At 41.2% G+C, this 17,129-nt stretch overlaps 1 protein-coding gene across 1 annotated transcript in view; it reads left to right on the plus strand.

Moving 5' to 3' along the window:
- The window catches only part of HPCAL1 (hippocalcin like 1), a 75,123-nt gene that overhangs the window by 48,319 nt on the left and 9,675 nt on the right, over positions 1 to 17,129 (plus strand). The gene's annotated exons all lie outside the window — the stretch shown is intronic.

Here is a 17,129-nt window from a genome sequence, read left to right on the forward strand (position 1 = left end):
TTAATCTGGGTTAGTGGAATCAGGAAGATCAGGCTGTGATAGATCCTTCAGTGCACATTCCATTTGAAATAATTGGTCTAGTTAAAAACCAATGAGATACTGCATTATCCGAGCATAACCTTTGGTTGAAAGACTGGCTGAAGAGAATAAAAAGGCAGACACAGCATTGCAGGAGCCAAAATGAAGCAGCCAGAGGAAGAAGCTGTAGCAGGGCTAGTGCTGAACTGTTATTGTTGCTGTTTCAATTTATATACCACCCTTTCTCAGAAGATCCCGGGGCAGTGTACAACATCAGAAACACATTGCAGAATATCAATGATATAAACATAATAGCAACATAATAAAAAGCATACTGACAGACAGCCTAATAATAAAATAGTCATCATAAGAACAGTCCTTTCCCCCCAAATTTTCACAGGCCATAGATGATTTAATAGCCATAGGCCTGGGTAAAGAGGAATGTTTTTGCCTAAACACATGTAAGACATGTAATGATGGCACCAGGCGAGCCTCTCTGGGGAGAGCATTCCACAGTCGGGAGCCACCACACACAGAAAAGCCCCATTCTCTTGTTGACACCCTCCAAACCTTTCCCGGATGGGGGACAAAGAGAAGGGCCTCAGAAGACAAGTGCAGGGTCTGGGTCAGTTATAGTGGCAGCAGGTGGTGGCTGTCCAACAAATAAGAAATTTGCGCACCAGGGCTGAAATTTTATAAGGCTGATGCTGAGACCATCTACAGGAAAGAAGGACTCCAGTGAGGCGGGTGTGTTGTTGTCTGGGCAGCCCAGGACCTCCAAACACACTATCTTGGCTTGCACCCTGGTGAGGTCACTTTGGTGCTACAAATGCAGCAAAAACAACTCAGGAGGCAGCAGTTATGAATTTATATGTACGCTGGACGTATGACTTAGGTTGACACTGCATTCAATGAGGTCCTACTACAAATCAAGGGAAGTAATAGTGCCGCTGTATTCTGCTCTGGTCAGACCTCACCTGGAGTACTGTGTCCAGTTCTGGGCACCACAGTTCAAGAAGGACACTGACAAACTGGAACGTGTCCAGAGGAGGGCAACCAAAATGGTCAAAGGCCTGGAAACGATGCCTTATGAGGAACGGCTAAGAGAGCAGGGCATGTTTAGCCTGGAGAAGAGGAGGTTAAGGGGTGATATGATAGCCATGTTCAAATATATAAAAGGATGTCACATAGAGGAGGGAGAAAGGTTGTTTTCTGCTGCTCCAGAGAAGCGGACATGGAGCAATGGATCCAAACTACAAGAAAGAAGATTCCACCTAAACATTAGGAAGAACTTCCTGACAGTAAGAGCTGTTCGACAGTGGAATTTGCTGCCAAGGAGTGTGGTGGAGTCTCCTTCTTTGGAGGTCTTTAAGCAGAGGCTTGACAACCATATGTCAGGAGTGCTCTGATGGTGTTTCCTGCTTGGCAGGGGGTTGGACTCGATGGCCCTTGTGGTCTCTTCCAACTCTATGATTCTATGATTCTATGAAATACTTAATCATTTTCTGTGTGGAGGACTTAAAATAATGAGTAAAATACATAATAGCAAAGCACAGAACAAACAGAAAAGCCTCTCCTATGTAACGCATAGAATGAATACAGTATACAGCAAGCATGAGTGCATGCTGAGCATTTGAAAGTACGCAACAACACTATATGCTGGCGGCTCCTAATAGTTTCATGTGTGAAAAGATAAGCCAAAGCCAGTTTTTGATGCTCTGTTATTTTAAGGCATTAATGTACTATTTGTACATTTGCCAGTAACCTTATCTTGCTGCCGCACATGATAATTACAGCAAGGTCCTCCCCACCAGAGACTGTGAGCATGGCTTCACTTTCAGTCTTATTTTTGCAAGACTCCTCTGGTTCCAGTAAAAGCTCTTTATGAGCTTTTCGCAGCTCACACTTCAGCTGTTGTTCAGATATGTACTGTGGTGGTTCTCCTGCCCTTTCACCCTACAGCTTCTTAGTTACATAAGCGACTTAAGCCATGCATTGCATCAGTCGGAGACATTTTGCACTTGATCTCTTTATTTCATTGTTGTTGAATCAGTGCTCTGTCTGTGTGGATGTAATTAAAATACTGTTTTATGAGAATGAAGTTATGCACTTAATTACAGGGCCCAGCATAGGCATGTGCAGGGGGTACACCATACCTCTGCCTGGGGTCGAAAGGAGACCAGGGAACTGAAGGAAGGGAGCCAGAAGTTTTCTGGGACCTCAGAAAACGTTTGCATATATTGTGTGAAGACTAGCATTTGCATTTTGTGTAAGACAACATAAAGAGCGGGTGGCGCTGTGGGTTAAACCACAGAGCCTAGGACTTGCCAATCAGAAGGTCGGCAGTTTGAATCCCCGCGATGGGGTGAGCTCCCGTTGCTTGGTCCCAGCTCCTGCCAACCTAGCAGTTCGAAAGCACATCAAAGTGCAAGTAGATAAATAGGTACCACCCCAGTGGGAAGGAAAACGGCGTTTCCGTGCACTGCTCTGGTTTCACCAGAAGCAGCTTAGTCATGCTGACCACATGACCTGGAAGCTGTACGCTGGCTCCCAGGAGATGGGTGGGGTATAAATAATAAATTATTATTATTATAGTTGCATTGTTTCAAGTTATATTTGTTAAGGTATAATAAAAGGGGGGGGGGAAGCCACTCAAAATAAGAAAAGAAACCCACCCAGGATATTTCATAGTGCTCTGCTTCATTAATACTATGAATAGAAGACTGGATAATTATTCATCTCTGTGTACAGTGGACCTTGGGTTAAGTACTTAATTCATTCCGGGGGTCCATTCTCACCCTGAAACTGTTCTTAACCTGAAGCGCCACTTTAGCTAATGGGGCCTCCTGCTGCCGCCGCGCGATTTCTGTTCTCATCCTGAAGCAAAGTTCTTAACCCGAGGTACTATTTCTGGGTTAGCGGAGTCTGTAACCTGAAGCGTATGTAACCTGAAGCGTATGTAACCCAAGGTACCACTGTATTTTAATTTGGACTTTCTCTGACAAAAGGAGTAGTTAATTTGGAATTACTGATTAAATTAAGAAACAGTGTTGCTCAGATATAATACACAAGGAAATGTGAAGTCTCTTTTACAGCTGAGCACAACTCAAGTTATTTCAGAGTTTGCAGGGGAGCTCTTGCTGCATTGTTGTCATTTTGATCAAACGAGCACAGCTGGGAGCTGCAATTTTTACTTATATTTATAATATTGCTTACAAATCTGAAACTGACTGAAAGAATGGTGAAGACTAGAAAACATTTTAAAAGCTGGAACAGAGGGAGATCAGTTATAGCATGAGGTAAAGGGCAGTTTTAGACAGTTGAGATTAGGACCTCTGTGTCTAAGTCTGTACTGGTATCTGCTGAAGGCTGGGATTCTAGTGGGAAGTGGCAGAAACTTCCCTACAGGATCCAAAAACATGAAAAAGATAAGTCACAGAGAATGTTACCTAGCTTGATGAGTGCTAAAAAGGTGCCTGCTGTCTGAGACAGGCATTTACATCATCTTAGAAGCATCAATAAAAACTGAAACTGAAATGGTAGAAACTTTTAAAGTGCATCATCAATGTTGTTCTATTCTTGAGAGAACGTGGGCTAGCATTTACTGGTTTCATCCCCTAGAATTGGAGATTCAAACAATAGCAAATTTTTAGACTCATTAAACTGCTTTCTAGGTGGGACCCGTCCTTCGAGAAAACTTGCTAAGTGTAGAAGAAAAGGAGTGAGCAGCTTGAAGTTCATTATCTGTCCCCTGGCTCACAAAATGAATTTATTGCAGAATGCCTGAATCTTGTAAAACAACACATTTTGCTTGAGAGGCAATCAGCAAAGTACTTTGCAGTAATAGTATATTCCACACACCAGATTCCGCCCATATTGAAGAAACAGCATTTCTTTTCAGATGTATACTTTTAAAAGAAACACAGTATGAGATTGAAGAAAAATTTCTCAAGTTTGCAGATTGTAGCAACAAAAGAGGGGAAGAAATTGCTCAGTTGATAACTGATTCATTGGAAGAACATGTTGTTCCTCTCAGTGATTGTAGAGCTCAAGCCTACAATAATGGGGCAAATATGGCCAGAAAATACAACAGAGCACAAGCAAGGATACAAGAACAATGCTCAACAGCATTTTTAACCTTGCAGTTGTCTCACATTAAACTTATCTGGAAATGCTGGTGCTGAAGACATACATGAAGCAAATGTTTTTTGGAACAATTCAAATTGTTCAGTTCTTTTCATTGTATGTCTGAAACATGTTGACCAGATTGTGTTGAATGTGTAAAACCTTTTGCAACTCACTTGCTTGGCATGAAATTGGCACTGGAATACCCCCCTAGAACTAAATTTGATGGACAAAACAATAAATGAAGTCCATGAAGTTTTATTATATGTGACATCTTTTGCCTGTGTGTAATGTCAGCCGTGTGGTACAAAATATTAGCTGGCATAACAAAACACACAAACACCCCCCCCCCCAAAAAAATTAGCTGGCATAAATGTTTCCTGCTTGGCAGGGGGTTGGACTCGATGGCCCTTGTGGTCTCTTCCAACTCTATGATTCTATGAAATGCAACAAGGTCATTCAAGCTAGAGATGCCACACTGGATATTGAAGTAGCAAACATAGAAGCTCTTCTCACAGAGCTCTTGGAAACAAGAAATAAAACTCTACCGTATACTACAGCACACCTGATGCTCACTTGGAAGAAAGGAATGACACAGATGATACTCCAGAAGAGGCCTGCTTCCGAAAACGTGTGTTTGACATTTTGATAGACCATGTTATAGCAGGATTAACCGTTCATTTCAATACTGTTAAGTAGTTGACCAAAAAAATTGATTTCTTGTGGAAATGTCTCACAATGTCCGTAAACGATGTGGAGAGAAAAGCTCTATCACAGCAATATCCTGCTGACCTTAATGGAGATGATTTTGGAAAGAAATGAAACATTTTACCCACAGCACATAACACACATTTGTAAATGCACAGTTAAAGCCATTAGATCTGTTGAACTTGTTAACAGAGTACAGAACTTGCCGACCTGTTTCCAAATGTTTGTGTTAGCTTAAGAATACTGTTAACAATTCCAGCAACAGTAGCTTCTGGAGAGAGGTCATTTAGCAAACTTAAGCTAATTAAGAATTATTTAAGGTCTGCGATGTCTCAGGAACATCTTGTGGATTTGGCCTGGCTAAGTATTAAATCAAACCTTGCCAGAACAATTAATTTTCATGCTGTGATTCATTTTTTTTTCCACATAAAAGGCCAGAAAAGCTTTTTTTTAAAAAAAGTAAATCCTAAGTTTATCTACCTTTTTTAAACTAATACTAATGTCTTCTGATGAAGTGATCTGCATTGCAATATAAAAGGATGTTTCAGTGTAAATTCTTTCTGCTTATCTGCATTGTAGCATAAACAAAGATGTTCAAATCAAATGTGCTTTCTTATCTCAGCTCTTCTTTTATTTTATATATATTTATTTGTGGTAACAAGCACTGTTGGTGCATCTGGTGAATATTTGCCAGAGGTAGTTTAGAAAATTTCAATAAAGATTGGGGGGGGGGGAGATCTTGTTGCTTTTTAAATGGAATTTTTATCTTTAAATATTTTGTTGGATCTCATATCTACCTGGCTTAAGCTGAAATCAAGCGTTGGTGGTTGTTCTGAGTGCCTCAAAAAATAATTCAGGTCTTTGAAGACTATTGAGTGTTGTATAAATTTACTTACGGTCAGGCCGCATTGCGGCCTGGTCAACGATCCAGCAGCAGGCCTGGGTCCGGGGATTCCCCAGGGGGCGGTCCCAACCAGCCAATGCTTGGGTCCATCCCCTGGGAAACAAATTGAGGCGAGCCCAGCACGGTTGTATTAGTGTTGTGGTGTTTGGCAAGTGGCACGCGTGTACATTTTTGTAATGAATTTGTTTCCAGTGCAGACATTACAAACAACTGTGGAGAATGATGGTTGGGGTGGGGGACTTGCAGGAGAGGACTGGCAAGTCAGGAGAGGTGCTTCCCGTACTGCCTGTCAATTCTGTCCTGCAAATGCCCCTCCTGGCCATGATCAGACTTTCTTTTCCGCCATCGGCACTCCAAAACCAAAAGAGAGCTTGGCCACATAGAGCACAAGGGGGAGAAACTGCTCAAGGCGAGAAGTTGTGGTGGAGGGAAAGGGTTGAGCATCTCTCTTTCCTGCCTTCTGATTCTCAGCTGCAAGCATCTCCTATCCTGTTACTGTTATCTCTGCAAACACAAGCTTACATACATGTATTTGTCAAACTCCTGTACAGTGGTACCTCAGGTTACAGACGCTTCAGGTTACAGAGTCCGCTAACCCAGAAATAGTACCGCAGGTTAAGAACTTTGCTTCAGAATGAGAACAGAAATTGCGCGGCGGCAGCAGGAGGCCCCATTAGCTAAAGTGGTGCTTCAGGTTAAGAACAGTTTCAGGTTAAGAATGGACCTCCAGAATGAATTAAGTATGTACCAGAGGTACCACGGTATGCAGGTCTACCCAAAGATGTAAAATGGCTGTTCTTTTCCAAGAGAACAGTTAAGCTGAAGTGTTTTGAACATACTAATTGTAAGGCATAGCCCTCTCAACCTGTTAGCATTTTTTCTATATCCCAACTGTAAACTTTTATGTCTGTTAAAATGAATTCTCCTTTTTCGCACTTGTCCCCCACGCTGACCTCTCCCTCGCCATTTTCTCTATCTGTTTGAAAACAACCATTGTGAGATTGAGAACATTTGTCTTGGAGGCTGTGGTGTATTCCAGGTCAGTGTAACCTCAGGAAGTTGCCTCATAAAAAGATGTCCCATGTCATCTGAGCCAAAGGATCTGTCAGCAGATCAGCTGGATCTCCCTGTACTGACAAGATCACAGATGACTGAGCATGGAGATATGTAAAGAAATACCCATGCCCTCTAGATACATCCAAGTGTGCCTCCCTTTCATAACACCATCTCTCTCATCGTCCCCCAAACAAGGCACAGTGTCTATTGTGCTTTTCCACGCCATTTTAAGTGTTCTCTCGCTGCAAGTCTTTTCCAGTGATGCTCTTAGTAATCTTTATTTGCCTTCAGCAGGCTTTTTAGAAATTAGCTTCCTTTTAGAAAGCTGGCTGCCAGATGGTCTCTTTTATATTTTAGCTTAATTTAATCTTGAGGTCATTACTATTGGAAAATATTCTCTTCTTTGTCAGTTTCGCCCCCTCTTCAGCAAGACAGCAGAATGATTTCACTGTCGGTACATAAACATGAATGGCAACTCACTGTGACTGCATACCCTCATCTGCTCTTCAGGACGACTTTGTGCATTAGGTTGTATATAGCTCCTATTAGTTAATTGCTCAGGATTTTATGCTAATTGCCAGATATACAGTAAATGATTTCTTAGTTTTGTTTTATATTACTTGCTTTGAAACACTCTCTGCGGAACTGGGTTGTAAATCATTGCAGAAAACTATTTAAGTTTTGATTTATACAGATAAAAGAGGTGATGGCTAATTAACAATGGCTTTATTGTAATGCATATACAGCTTTTATTATTCCCTTCAGCATTCTCATTTCAGTACCAAGGGATGGTAGTTTTATGCATGTGTTGGAAAAAATACTTAAAATATTGGGGGGGGGGGGGAACAATACTAATATTGAAGGATGACATATTTTGCAACAAACGTGTGCCTGGCCTATTCCAGATAACCTACATTTAGGCAAAACAGCCTAAAGGAAGGTAAAGAGATGCACATTCATTTGTCCTTGGATGCATATGAGTAACTCAAGATGAAACCACATGGCTTATGTTTATTACAATTAGTGAGGAAGGAGGGTACATAATGTAGATATTTACAATGAAACAAAACCAAAGATGTGTTTTTAACTGGCTCTTTTCATCTTATAGTATTACTTACAGGTGTAATGGGTCAAAATAAATTAAAAAATTAAAAAATTGTCCAGTAGCACGTTAGAGACCAACTAAGTCTCTATAAGCTTTCGTGCGCATGGACACTTCTTCAGATACAGTGGTACCTCGGGTTAAGAACTTAATTCGTTCTGGGGGTCCGTTCTTAATCTGAAACTGTTCTTAACCTGAGGTATCACTTTAGCTAATGGGCCTCCCGCTGCCATCGCACATTTTCTGTTCTCATCCTGAAGCAAAGTTCTTAACCTGAGGTACTATTTCTGGATTAGCGGAGTCTGTAACCTGAAGCATCTGTAACCCAAGGTACCAGTGTACACTGAAACAGAAGTCACCAGGGTGGGGTGGTGTAATGGGTATCATTCACCATCCATGACCTTGTAGATCAGGCATAGGCAAACTCAGTCCTCCAGATGTTTTGGGACTACAACTCCCACCATCCCTAGCTAAGAGGATCGGTGGTCAGGGATGATGGGAGTTGTAGTCCCAAAACATCTGGAGGGCCGAGTTTGCCTATGCCTGTTGTAGATTATAATTGTTTCTTCGAATTCCTTTGTATGCTTCTGGCATAATAAAATCATGACTTCGTTCTCAGTGAGAAACTCTGGGCGTTGTGTGTGTTTGCTCTGTTAATTGTGAATGGAGTGCAGGAAAAGGAAAGATAGAAGAGCTCAAAAGCCCTTGATTATGTGTGATGTATTACTGTTTTCCCTGCATAAAGTAGAAATTGTGAGAAGCTTCTTCTCCCCGCAACCCATCAGAAAGTACCTGTATATCTTTCAAGGCAAAGCAATAGAAGGACATGGTGGCATAAAGCACTGAAGATTGAGACTTATTTAAAATTCTTTATTCCATTCAAGTAACAAGGGAAGTATGAACTATTTCCTTCCAGCAGGTTTTTCTGCCCAAATTCCATTGATTTCCCCCCCCCCCTTTCCCTGCCTCCTCCAGCCCTGCTTGGAACTTTTCCAATCCCAGTCTCTACAGAAGCTCCAATGGGTACATAGTTTGTCCTAAGATTTATGTCTTCTCTTGTCTAAAACAAAATGTTTTATAATGCCTATTGGAGCATTGGGCTTAGCTATTTTGAACAACTGTGTAATTTCCACCCTGATTCTCTTGCTTCTTTCTTCCCTTTTGAAATTAAGGAGCTGCCACTCGTTTGGAATTTCCCTACATTACTTTGTGTGCATTGGAGTGCTGCCATTCTTGAAGGGAAATGTTCAGCTTCCGCGGAGTCTCTATTTCTGGTTCTTTGTTTTCTTTGCATGTTTTCTATAATAATAATAATGATAATAAAAACAATCATCAACATCAACCACCAGGCCACTGAACTCACATATTGTGATAACCAGTAATGGTTTCAGGCTGGTATTTAGGCTGCCTTTTCGGAGCTTCTTGTGGAATGTTTTTGGGAACCATAGGGATAGCTACAAGTTAGTATTTTTGTCAGCAAAATGTAGCAAGAATATATCTCATTACTTAATCTCCTTGAGAAGGCAATGGGTGCTATGATTTGCTGATATTTTCATATTAAAAGGAAATAATAACAAAAGAGGACTTTCCCCCCATTTCAAATGGACTCACTGCAACTTAACATATAGGAGTCTTGTTAACTAGAATGTCAGGTCCTACACGCAAGACAAGATCTCTTAGCATTTGATCTAAAATGTCCAATTCACTTTTTTCATTCTACTTGCACTGCTAAAAATTAGTACAAAGATCTGTTGAATATCTGGCTACATGTGAACACATATATGATGAACCCCTCTGAAAACATCTGCAGGTGCAATATCATAAAATGTTTCAAGTATTCACTTGATTGTCCTCATTATTTTCTACTGAATTTGCTTTTTACATATTTGGATAATATGGACAGCAGAGCCTGCCATTTTCAAAATGGTGTAAGTTCTACATTAGATCAAGTTCTGCCCTCTTCTAGACCTGTGTGTTGAACTAGCCTGAGGAATGAAGTGTGATTAATCTGCCTCTGATTCTAACCACCTTCGGGCCATCAATTTTCCCCATTTTCTCTGGATTTAATTTCTCTATTTATAACTAGCAACTTAAAGAGTTGAGATACAGTCAGACACACCACTAGTCATTTTGAACATTTCTTGGGAACCTTTTTTGGCCAGAAGGCTCAACCCCTGGCCCAACCTCTGGTGGACCAAGTTTGACAAGTGAGCAGGGCCATCCAACTGTCATCTGATTTCATGATGACATTGGATGATGTTGCACATTGAAGCCCTGTTTGTTGGGACTAAACAGCACAAAGCACAGGGCAAGGCAGTTGCAACGTCCTTTTGCAAACAGCCCTGTGTTGCCTTTTGAGTGCTGTGGTTTTGGGGAAATGACCTCAAGGGCCAATTGTTACCCTGAGCAGGCCAAGTTTGGCCCATGAACCAGATATTCTGCCCCCCTGGACTACACAGTAAAGTTATTCTGTGCCTGAAGTTGGTAGAGAAGGTGATACTCATTTGACACGGGCAAAGCTCATTGGAGGTTGCTACTTGGTTTGTCATGTTTTTCCTAAATCCTTCTCAAGATGTTGTCACATTATGCAATGTGTTGTAGATGGAGCTGTTTTTGAAAATGATCTAGAAACTTCAGTTTGGGATATAGTGGCAAGACTGTTAACTGGGACTGGGTGATATAAGCACATCACGCCCGTGCTTTGCCACCTTCACTGGCTTCCAGCCCGTTTCCAATCCTAATGGAAGATTTTGCAAAGTTTTTATTAGTTGTTATACATAGGGTATAGTGCAAACGTAGCCATGCTCTGATGTGATCCAGGTGAATTCACCTGTGTGATTTTATGCCAGGGGTTGTCAACCTGGTTCCTGCCGCCCACTAGTGGGCGTTTCAGGATTCTAGGTGGGCGGTAGGGGGTTCTACGGCACAAGCTGAATCCTCCTTCCATCGAGCACTGGTGGGCAGTAAGGAAATTTTACCATCAAGAAAGATGCATTAGTGGGCGGTAGGTATAAAAAGGTTGACTACCCCTGCTTTATGCAATGAAACAAATGACTGTAAACAACCCTAAAAGTGTAACAACATGCAACTTGGCTCCCTTAGCTAGGAAGACTCTCTTTTAAGACAGAGGAATTTTAAAATGTAAGGGGAAAATGGTAACTGACGGCTGATGATAAGACTGTGTACACATGTAACAAGTAGTTCTGGGGAGGAATGTGTCGTAGTTATTTTATCACACTGAACACACTTGGAAGTCTTTAAATATAAAATATGAAATGTGCCTCTTAGAACAAAACAGGGAGGAGAACTAATGCGTTTTATATATCTTCATGCTCCATGGTACTAGATGGCGTGGCACAGCACAGAAAATCTCTTACTAATGCACAGTGTATTTTGATGTGCGTTGCTGGCAGCTCATAGATACAACATACACAGTGAGCAGAGCTCTTCCACTGACCCTGTACACAAGAATGCTAAGCCCTAAAGAGGCTTTGGTTCTGACAGTTAAAGGACATCTGGCATGGAAAGAATATGAACACTGCCATGATCTAATGGGTAACTTGTATTGAAAATATCTGAGAAGCAAACAACAGAACTTTGATTTTGATTCACTTTCTTTTATTGTGCATTTACTTTTAGCTGATGCTCCTTTTCATGCTCTTTTCAATAACGTCAAAGGCAAACAAAAAAGCGATAGGAGGATCACATATTTCTGCCCAGTTCGTATTGCGAACTTTTCACTTTCTTGAAATCTTACAAACAAAATTAAATATTTCTGAATGGCACTTTACAGTAAAAATGTTTACATAAAAAGTGCAAAAGCTTGGGGCAAATCCTTGGCGTATTTGATTCTGTCCTCAAAATATACTCAGTGGTAAGCCTGCTCCCCCAGCTAACATGCATTTCTTTCCTTTTGGTAACTGTGTAGCTCACAAAATAAAACAGAAAACCTTAACCTTGTTTTTAAGTAAATGCAGTACATGAAAAATTGAAGTATTTTGCAATTTTCATGTATGTTCACCGAACATTTGTATAAATTGTACTTCAGGGCAGGGATAGGTGTGTTCTTCCAAGGGTTGCTATGGCAAAGTCAGAGAATGAGACTCTGGGAAGTGATTTGATAAAAGCCTTTTAGAGCTATTGAAGGAAATGTTAACTTGGATGCCAGCAGCAAGACTTCTTTTCTTCGTCACAATTAATGAGATTTGGGGGCATTTAATTTCGTAGGAACTATCTGAAGCACAAGTTATGCTCAAGGGCATGGCATGTGCCTTAATAAATTAATTTAAATAACAGTTATGGGTTAATTTCTCTTAATAAATTGATTATACAACAGAAGGCTTAATACTAAAGCCCATCACACTCAAACAACCAGGGCTTTTTAAACAAAACACTGAGTACAAAGTTAACAACTGAAACAATTCAGTTGTTAGGCATTTTCCTCACCAGGGATAGGGAACCTGTGGCATCAGATGTTGTTGGGCTCCAGTTCCCATCAGCCCCAGCCCGCGTGGCAAACAGAGAGGGATGATGGGAGCTGGAGTCCAGCAATATCTAAATGACCATAGGCCCCTGATCTAAACAATGAAAGGTACACTGGATGTTATTCCTGCTTCTTTAGATTACAGAGTCTTCCTGTGACCAATCAGGCACACAGGGAGCACTTTAAATATTCTGTAAGGTCATTGGAAGCATACTGCTCAGGTAAGGTTGCAAGAAGATGTTCTTAACAAGCTATGCAGAATTCTTCTTTTTTCGATTAACACAAACTGTGTCTGAACTTGTGACTGCAGCTGAGTCAATATTTAAAATGGGGAGCAGCCCTTTGATATTCAGGTAGTGGCTCTTACCTATTTCTTGAATTGATAGAAACGATCTAGCAGAGACATACTTCCATGTAAGGACTGACATTATTTTTGCCAGGTAGTGAGGTTTTTGAAAATGAAGCGTTAGAAGTTGCCTTCTTGAACATGTGATTTATTTCCAAACTAAAATACAGCAGTGGGGGATGTTAGGTGTGCAACATCACACATGCACAGTGCATACTTAGTGCAGGTGTTGGAATTGCATGAGTGTGCCACACAGTGCAACCACTGCAGGAGATTAAAAATGATTACAAAAGCCAGTTTGGAAAATGTTTGTATGTATGATCTATGAGGAATATCCTAAGTTATTTTGACTAACCCCTGTGTTGGGAAAGGGAGCGTGGGAAAAGCAGACAATATAAGACCAATGTGTTTTAACAATGTGAGGCAAAATTGGAACAAAATAAAGGGGATATCCTGCAGCGGAAAAAGTCTTTCTCATAGACGGCTGCCCATTTCAGTTTTCCGTTGCTTCAAACAGAGAACATTAAGCTGGGTGAGTTTCTTCTTCCTTTCCCATTTCTGTTCCATGATTTCAGTTTCATTGGACATGTAATATAGATAGATACATAGATAGATGGATTAATTTCAGTGTGGTTTACAAGTTGCTAATGCACACAGTGGACATCTTTCACAGAATGTTGCTCTTTGGATCTAAAGATTTGTTTGGAGGCATGTCTTAAATGGCTTGTTCCACCATACTTGTGGAAAAACAAGCATGAGTTCTAGTGCCTCTTTTGCCATTGTTTCACCCCCCCCCCAATTTGCCCTCTATTGGACCCCTCATGTGGCCACACTCTTTGCCTCTGCCATGTCCCTTACAACCACATCCATATCCCATTGAATCGCATCCACAAAGACCTTTCCCTTCAGAAATGATGGGAGTGTAGCCAAGCAATGTCTGGAGAGCCCCAACTTCCCCACCTCTGACATAGGGCATTTTTGCTCTGAGCAACTGATGGCCTCTGGGCCAAATCTGATCAGCCTAGTGTGGAAGTCAGTGGCATTGGCAGCAATAGAGCCTGTTGGCAGGCCAATGTGAGGCGTTGCTGTTGACTTCGCTGACCCAGGGTTTTATGCTGCGTAAGGGACAAAGAAAAAACCGGCCGTTTTCTTCAGAAAGTAAATGGTGTGGGGGAGTGTGGAAATACAAGATGCCAATTATTTGTCTTTTTAAAGTAGCCTCTCTGATAGTCCCATTCATGCAAAGTTTGTCCTTGTTTCCATAGTGAGGCTGGTAATTACAACTGCCCTTTAGCATACTCGAGAATGGAAAGGGTTTGGCTTCTTTCTTTCTTCTCCCCACCCTTTTGCGCAAGCAGTACATCTTATGTAGCATTCTGAAAAAAGGATAGAGAGCCAGGTATTTGCCTAGATGTCAGTGTGTGCAATTAGCTGGAGAGTTCCTCTGTGCTCTTTACATGGCTTATGGCTCTACCAGCTGGGAGCTTAGTTTAAACATTTCAACATTTGGGAAGCAAGCAGGGCTCCATTAGAGCAAACAGTGAATAGAAATAAAGCTAGGAGGCTGGGATGTTTATGGTTTCCTTCAGTGCAGAAGTAGCTAATGATATAAACACAGGTTTCTGTTTAAACCTGATGTGTTTTATTAATGAGCAGCTGGCTGCTTTTTCTTTTTCTTCTTTCTGTTTCTGAGCAGGATAAAGATTTTGTATCGCCAATGCTGGGTAGAAAATAAATGGAGTATTAATAGCATACCAGAGTGTGTCATTTCTGAGAACTCTGGTTATGTCACCATTTCTTGATAACAGTCCTGCCCCACCCCCCACTTTTGATGCTCATATGCAACTTGGCCTGAGAAACTACATGCGCATCGGTCTTGGGTTGCTTGTTTTGTCCGTGTTTGTGAGATTGTCAGGCCCATAGTCTGTTGTCAATCCCTCCATTAGTTAAGAGAAACTCAGGGTGTGGTGAGGAAATCAGAAATAAACCCAGGAATGTGTTTCTGTATAGTAGAGAGCCCCAGACTATACAAGCAAATTCACGTGATGTGTATGTAATCTAAAAACATTCTCTCTCTGCCCTCCCCCCGCCCCAAATCCCAGTGGAAGCACAGTAGCACTGCCAAAATGCTTCTTCCAAATGTTGGCAGCAGAAGAGCACACAGGTGCAAGCTTTCAGATGGCCAAGAGTCAAGCAGAAGAGTGGCTTACTGCTTGCCAACCTGGGAGTCAAATATATTAGAAGGGTGCTTCTTCCAGACCATCCTGGCCATGTCTTAAGATCTTCTACAGGAAACCCAGTTGCCTTCCCTATCCAGACTATGTTATCCAGCCATAAAAGAGGGTTGTTGTTGTTTTTCAGTGACGACACTCTGGCTTTGCTAGCCAGGCACCCACACGACAATCCTTTGGCTGTCAGGTTAAAAGACTTTATTTACCCAGTTATGTTGTTTAAGACAGGAGCGACTAACCCAGTGGCCCTCCAGATGATGGATTCTGATTCCCATCATCCCTAGCTAGCATGGCCAGTAGTCGGGGATAAGGCGAGTTGTAGTCCATTAAAACCTAAAGAGCCACAGATTAGCCACCTCTGGTCTAAGGTTTAGCTTACATAACAGTTTTAATTGCTGCCTTTTCTCATATTTGTTGTGGATAAATTATGTATTATTAGTTTTTGTTGTACACTATCATAGGGTGGATCGAGACCAGGGGTCAACAACCTTTTTCAGCCATGGGCCGGTCTATCGTCCTTCAGACCATGTGGTGGGCTGGACTATATTTTGAAAGAAAAGAAAAAATGAACGAATTCCTATGCCCCACAAATTCTACTTATGTAAAAACACACTGATTCCCGGACCGGATTGAGAAGGCGATTGGGCCGCATCCGGCCCGTGGACCTTAGGTTGCCTGATCTAGACAATGGAAAAACCTGCTATAGATAAGTCAGAAATTAGATTGTTATAACAAAAGAAAAAATTCTTTATGGAAAATTGTGTTTTAACATTTTCTGCTCTCTGGCGCCATCTGGTGCTGCATGTTTTTAGCACATTCAAATTGCTGTTTCTTTACTAATGTCCTTGGATTCTGAACCCAACAAAAAGTGGCATATAAATGTTTACAAATAAATATTTCAGTAGACTGCTTGGGCTTTGAAGTTTAAATGGAGAGTAGATTTTGTGGGAAATTGTGGAGAAATCATCAGTTCCATCACAATATGCTGAAGCTGCATATTGTGTTCTGTTGTGTACAGAATTGTGGTATTTTTAATAGTGTAATTTAAGCTTGTGTTTTCTGTGGTGTTTATGATGAAAAGCTGTGTAGGATGGTTTTTAGAAAAGGTGCTGAAATAGTCTTTTAAATTTGTATTAAACTGTATGTAAATACCGGTAATGGTGTGGTAGTATGTGAGAGTGAGTTTGCATTCTTTTGCACTTGGGTCGCTAGTGTTGCATTGATAACCCAGTTCTAACAATATCAATATCCATGGAGTGGTTATCTAGATTATTTTTTATGATTTGGCTGTGATTGTAACAAAGAGCACAACACTGGAGATAAGTGTTGGGGGAAGTGATTCTGTTCCATCAGGAGAAGACATGGACTGTTTAAAAAAGAGAGATCTCACTTCCCAACTTGCTTTTCCTGCTTTTAAGGCTTTTCTCGGGTTTCTAATTATTATTATTATTATATTTATTTATTTATTTATACCCCGCCCATCTGGCTGGGTTTCCCCAGCCACTCTGGGTGGCTTCCAACAAAGTATTAAAATACAGTAATACATCAAACATTAAAAGCTTCCCTAAACAGGGATGCCTTCAGATGTCTTCTAAAGGTCTGGTAGTTGTTCATCTCTTTGACATCTGGTGGGAGGGCATTCCACAGGGCAGGTGCCACTGTCAAGAAGGTACAGTCATACCTCAGGGTTGAAGTAGCTTCGGGATGAATATTTTTGGGTTCTGCTCCACGGCGACCCGGAAGTAACGGGTTTTGCTGCTTGCACATGCGCAGATGCTCAAAATGACATCCTGCGTATGCACAGACGCACAGTCGCGTGTTATGTTTGCTTCAGGATGCGAACGGGGCTCCGGAACAGATCCCGTTTGCATCTAGAGGTACCACTGTATATGTAATAGTTGGATGCTTTACAAGCATAATGTTGCACCAGGCACAAAATGTATTCCTTCTTGATAGCTGAATTACTTGAATTTCAAAGAACCTGAAAAGTTCTTTGAAATAATGATAAACCTTAAAAAGAGATCCAGGTTAAAAGTATGTAATGTGTTTCCCATACACTCCCCATTCGCCCCATGGAATGGAGTATAAATCAAAATTTTGACTGCAGGAAAAGAATTTACAGGCAGCTTGCTTTTGTTTAAAGACTTATTTCTCAT

This window comes from Podarcis pityusensis (genome assembly GCF_964106645.2).
Source record: "Podarcis pityusensis genome assembly, chromosome: 3".
Taxonomy (NCBI): Eukaryota; Metazoa; Chordata; class Lepidosauria; order Squamata; family Lacertidae; genus Podarcis; species Podarcis pityusensis.